The following is a 6,068-nucleotide window of genomic DNA, read 5'->3' on the forward strand; positions in this document are numbered from 1 at the left end:
GCGTCTGACGCGCCGTACATAACATGCGCTGAAGGCATCGTACGTTTTAGAGGCTGTGTCGTTCAACGAAAGGGCAATAAACTTTTGTTGTTATTATCGGACTACGTGATGTATGTATTGTTCGGTGTGCGCTCGCTGCGTGCTTGTGTTGTGTGCGCACTGGAATTACAAACTTTACGTGCACGATCGCGTATACAATACAGCGGTGTCTTCTTTTCGACGTGAAGTTACGTCAACAATAGGTTGGCGTTGCGCCGCAACCGCTAATCGGGCAATCGGGCTACGAGAACGGAAAAGAGAGAGCTAACGCCCAGTAGAACGCGTAAGTCACTGCTAGGTGAGTTCGAATACAATGATGCAGGGGCTGAATGTTTTTGATTACGGCACGTACCGGTACTTTCTGTACTGTTGCACAAAAACGCTCCTCGAAGAACTTCATCACGCAAAGCTCGGGCCTACCTGGCACGAACAGCCTGGTAAACGTCTGCTTGCAACATTTTACTGCGTGCGAACCGCACAATACGCGCTAAGTTTACGCCGGAACTACAAATCCGAACAGAAGCGAACCACCGCAGAGAGCACGCCGCGGGGCGTCTGCTGTTTTGTTTGCCCCATATCGGCTTGTTTGCCCCATAAATCTGACGTCACTTCCGCCACACTTTTCGCAATGCATTGGGATACGATAGGGCCTCTCCTTAGTTTTTCCTTCCTCCATGGGGGCAAACAAACCGGTATGGGGCAAACAAAACAGCAGACGCCCCGCGGCGTGCTCTCCGCGGTGGTTCGCTTCTGCTCAGATTTGTAGTCCCGGCGTAAACTTAGCGCGTATTGTGCGGTTTGCACGTAGTAAACGTTGCAAGCAGACGTTTACCAGGCTGTTCGTGCGTGGCAGGCCCGAGCGAGCGTTTTTGTGCAACAGTACAGAAAGTACCGGTACGTGCCGTAATCAAAAACATTTAGCCCCTGCCTCATCGTATTCGAACTCACCTAGCAGTGACTCACGCGTTCTGCTGGGCGTTAGGCCTTTTTTTTCCTTTCTTGTAGCCCGATTTCCAGATCTATTGCCCGATTAGCGGTTCTTTGCTCGTGTATATGGAGTGAGCGCAGTAGCTATTCGGCGCAACGCCAACCTATTGTTGACGTAACTTCACGTCGAAAAGAAGACACCGCTGTATTGTATACGCGATCGTGCACGTAAAGTTTGTAATTCCAGTGCGCACACAACACAAGCACGCATCGAGCGCACACCGCACGATACATACATCACGTAGTCTGATAATAACAACAAAAGTTTATTGCCCTTTCGTTGAACGACACAGCCTCTAAAACGTACGCTGCCTTCAGCGCATGTTATGTACGGCGCGTCAGACGCCAAAAACAAAAGTTCACGTGAGTTCTGAGTTGACAGAATGAGTAACAAGCAACAGAGCGCACATCCGAGAGCTTCGCACGCAAATACCGTGCCTTAGTGATCAGCAATGAAGCGAACGTATACGTACACATGAAAAGTGACACCCGGTGCTGTCCACAGTGCACGCGATTTGCACCGGGTATACGCAACAGCTGGGCATTGCGTAGCTTTCCTAAAGAACAGACACATAGAGCAGCATACGTGAATCGACTACGCCGCTTGCACGGCGAAAAACAAACAAACAAAAAAAGGCTGCAAAATTTCGCGATGCGCGCATGCGCTTGCAAACGTCACAACGGAAATCGCGAAATGTTTCGCTGCGCCTTCGCTAGGAGGCGATGCGGGTGTTTGCGATGTGGGGGCTTCACGAATGTGACGTCAGGGCCTCTCCTTAGTATTCCTTCCTCCATGGTTTACGTCACGAGAAGAAGGCGGCGCTGGGGCGGGGCGGGAGAGCGGCGAGATGAAACAATCGCCAAACTCTCCCGAAGGGTGTATATGGCTCCAGGCCCGAGGCATGATGGCAGTTTGGCGTCCGGGCCATGGGGCGTCGCTACCGTCGAAACGATTGCAGCGAACCTGGTACGGGCGGGAAGTGAAGGCCTCAGTAAGCCTAATTAAAATAAAATAACGCGGCCACGGTAGTACACAGTAGTAAATAAAAACGTGCTTCTGCATTAAACTATAACCAGCCACGAGTATTACAAGGCAAAGTTTTAAAGAAGTTTTGTACACATGACTGTGCGTGGCTCCGCTATGTACCGCCGCCATCACGCCTGCGCAGCGCACAAGCAGACGACGCGCAAGCACGAGAGCGCATAGAAACGCAAACTTTACCACCGCAGCAAGGAGCAGCGATGTCGCACCTTTATTGCGGCGTGAAGTGGTGCGATTCCTCGGGGAATGAAGGCGAACACTTCTTCAGAATCCCTGCTGACCACAGGTATTTATACGTTCACTATTATATATTTCCCAAGATGTTCGCAAAGTTTTGATTTGACTGTCGTTGACCGTTATGATTTGAAACTGCTGAATGAACAGCTGCCATTCGTTGCTGCAGCTATCTGTTTGAGAAATGGTTACGATAATAAGTTAAAATTAGTGGGCGGGCTGCAGTTTGTGGCTCGACGCGGCGTCACCTCTCAAAAGCGGAGCTGTTCGCTAGTTATGGTTGCTCACGTTAGTATATATGTGCGTGCCTCAGTGCCTGACGTTATCTCTACTATCTCATGAAAGCTAACCAATTCGGATTACCGTGTCATGCAACCGTGTCTTCAGGGTGTTTGGTTACGTGTTACTTTAACTTATGCGTGCTAGTAACATTAACGGAGTGGGATAGTTGTTGTGCTCGCTGCAGCTGTTTTTTTTAAGCGCTTTAATGCGTGCGTATACATCACGTCCGTGTAGTTTATGGGTGGTGCTCGCAGCCGACGAAAGTATCGCTCGCAAAGTTATTGCGGAGGCCCCAGTAGCGAACTCGGGACACTGCCGTCAGATTCGAATGTGTGCTGCGGTGTTGCACAAGTGAAAACCACCGCGTTCCTCATCTGTGTGTCTACACACCGACCGCCTGCTCGGATTTTTGTCGCCGTAAATTGTCCTCATTCCTTCCCTTCGGCGTACCTTGCCGCGCTGCTCGACGGGGGACCTTGAACCAAGCGTGATACCCACCTGCCCCTTTTCGCTCTCGGGAAGCTCCCGGAAAGAGTTTCGCTTATCTCTTCATTACTCCCTCGTGATGCTTCCAACGGGCGAAGGCATGGCCAACCTCGGTTTTGGATGTTCATGAAACAGGCCGCGCTTATCGCGCGGGGCCACTTTTTTTTTTCCTCTCTAATCTGGACCCATCCCCACCGCCACCCTTTCACTTTTGTGTATTTTTTTTCAATGCGCTGTTTGCGCTTAGCGTTTACACACCATAATTCCTTATAAGCTTACAATATCGTTTCGACTCGCAAAAGCAGTGGAAAAACAAGAACTCGATCGAGTTGTGTTTCATATATCAAGTTTTAATTCGGAGAATATTGTCGGGATATATGTAATTATCTGTAATTATAATTTAGTGGAGATTAAAAACAAGCACATTTATTAAGCTTAGTGCCATGCCTTTAAAAGCTTGCAAGTGTATTTACTCTACCAGCTGTTTTTTCACCGTAGGGTGACTAAGTTCGAGTACTTTAATTGCAGACAACCAGTTTACTGCAAGCGAGTTGCCGTCCCTGCTGCTGAGACTGCCCCCCTAGTGTGGAAGGTAGGTGTACCGAACAAAAATCTGTTTCACCTTTCTGCTTGGAATGAAAGGGTACAGAATATTTGGTTGGTGGTGCCACTGTAATACTGCACGAATAGCTTGCAAAAAATAAAAACAAAGAGCGGTACTATTTTGTATTCTACACCTGCACACTCGAGCAGATTGTTCTCTGAAATTAGAACAGTAGGTAGAAATGCCACAGCTGTTTTTCAATTACCAGTGCTATGAGAACAATTGCTGTACGTAAACCTTAAATGCAGGAAATGTACTCTAGGGGAAAAAAATGTTGTTAGCTTGCACTCATAGAGTAGCATTTTGCATGCTTTCCAGTAAGAATGTCTGAGTGCACTGCTTACATGGTATGGATGAACTGATAGCATGCTGCACAAACGCAAAATGAAGAAACAGGGAGATAGAGCAGCGAAAATGGCTTTTGGCATCTCACAGTATAAATAGTTTGTGCTCTGTCCTGTTTCCGTCCTTACTCCTCTAGTGTTTGTGGAGCTCGGTATGAGTTCACAACAAACCAACCTCCCTGCAAGAAAACTTTGTTGCGTGGTATAGATATATTTTCTTTTTCTACATCAATGCATACACTCAGTGCTTTCTTTGTTGAGCTCATTCCATAGAGATGAAAACACTGAGTAGTTTTCCTCAGGCACATGTGAAAATTGCTCCATAAGTCTGTTGCTCAGTATTCACACGTATGCAAAGTGAGGGTAATAAAATACCTGCTTGCCAGCCTTTTATAGCATATTTATTTCTTTTTCAACAGCCGCTTCGCCAAGCACACCCACAAGAAGGCCCACACCACCGTCACAGGTTTCACCAAGTGATGGTAAGTGCAAAAAGTGAGAGAGAGAATTATTGCAAAGTACACATCCTGCATCTGCATAAGGAAGTACGGACCAGTAGTCTTGATGTTTTCCTAGTAGATATGGACACCTAAGCCTGTGTAATATTGTCACAACCTATAATGTTGACAAAACCATACATATAGTTCAGGGCCTGCAACTCGTGATTTAGTTCACGCAATTATTTATATTTCAAATATAAGGTGGGTGCAGTTGGACCTACATGGTTCACACTGAAAATTGTGGTGTCCGATTTGTTGTGATGAGAGTAGCTCTGCGAGATAGGCCAGCATAATATGATGCACAATCAAGGTGTGCATTCATGTAAAGGTGGCTTATGCAGCCCAGATAGCTATTTATGAGATGAATAATTCAAAATCCTCCACTTTGTAAATGTCATTGCCTCTGTTCAGCATTTCATGAAATGTTCATTTTTGCTATGCTTTGTGATATTGCCTTAATCATGGATGATTCTTTGAAGATAAAATGCTTGGAATGTATAAATCAATTATGATTCCTGTCTCAGTCGCAGAATACACATTGCTTCCAATGAAAAATGGCATGGCAGCACATAGTGGTCCGTATATTAGTAGCCCTGTGATTGCGCCCTGATAGCTTAATCGTGATTTTTTTTTCTCTACAAGACTGATGAAAGCCTATACCTTCGCATTCTTCCATGTCTTTTTTTTTCAGCTGAGCCTGGTCCGAGCGGCCTCCAATTTTCCAAGGAGGGCAGCAGCGCGGAGCAGATGCAAGAAACGCCAAAAAAGTGGGCGAGGAAAACGCAGCTCTGTGCACACCCTTCGCACCAAAAAGAAGCTGTTAACACTTCACTCACGAAGTGAAAGGTACCGCAAGGCAGTCGGTCAGATGAAAAAAAGGGACGAGGCGAGGCGAGTAACGCAGCAGGAGGTTTTAAACAAGCTTGAACCGGATTTGTCAAAGGACCTTTTTTGAACTGCTTAAAGCACGAATCAGGCTTGGTACACTCCCAAAATAAAAAAAAAAACATTGGTCCAAATGGATGAAACAATTCACTCTCAATTCACGCTTCCTCAGAGAAATGCTTCACTTGCCACATGTGTGGACACTCAGCACGGCTGGCAGACATCCCAATGACACCTGGTATCATTCCAGGTGCCATGGATGCAATATAATCAATCATTAAGCGTGGCCTCTGCAAGACAAAGCATGCTGTCTTTTATTCGATTAAATAGCCTTGAAAAGACATTTGATGTACGATCAATCAAAAGATATAGTGATTGGCTACACATATGATGGAAACACAAGGACTTCTCGTGTGGCAAATGCAGCCATTCTAATGGCGGTGTCTGGCATATCGAGAATTTGGATGCAGCCAGTAGCCTTTGCAGTGTCCCGCAATGCAACGTCAGCTCTTGCAATGCACAAGCTGCTATTAGATGTAATTATGCAGCTTGAAAAAAAAAGGTCTTTTGATAAAAGTGGTCATCTATGATCAAGGGTCAAACAATGTCAGCCTGTCAAGAATGCTGATCCATTCTCTTCATGAACCATGTTTTACTGTCAACAA

General features: G+C 46.3%; 1 long non-coding RNA gene across 1 annotated transcript; it reads left to right on the forward strand.

The window, feature by feature from the left end:
- Positions 1-3,603: 3,603 nt before the first annotated feature.
- Positions 3,604-5,284, forward strand: LOC125757292 (uncharacterized). The gene is made up of 3 exons (XR_007415220.1): positions 3,604-3,662; positions 4,438-4,500; positions 5,210-5,284. It is a non-coding gene; the product is annotated as an uncharacterized LOC125757292 (long non-coding RNA).
- Positions 5,285-6,068: the final 784 nt, after the last annotated feature.

This window comes from Rhipicephalus sanguineus, chromosome 2 (genome assembly GCF_013339695.2).
Source record: "Rhipicephalus sanguineus isolate Rsan-2018 chromosome 2, BIME_Rsan_1.4, whole genome shotgun sequence".
Lineage (NCBI taxonomy): Eukaryota > Metazoa > Arthropoda > Arachnida > Ixodida > Ixodidae > Rhipicephalus > Rhipicephalus sanguineus.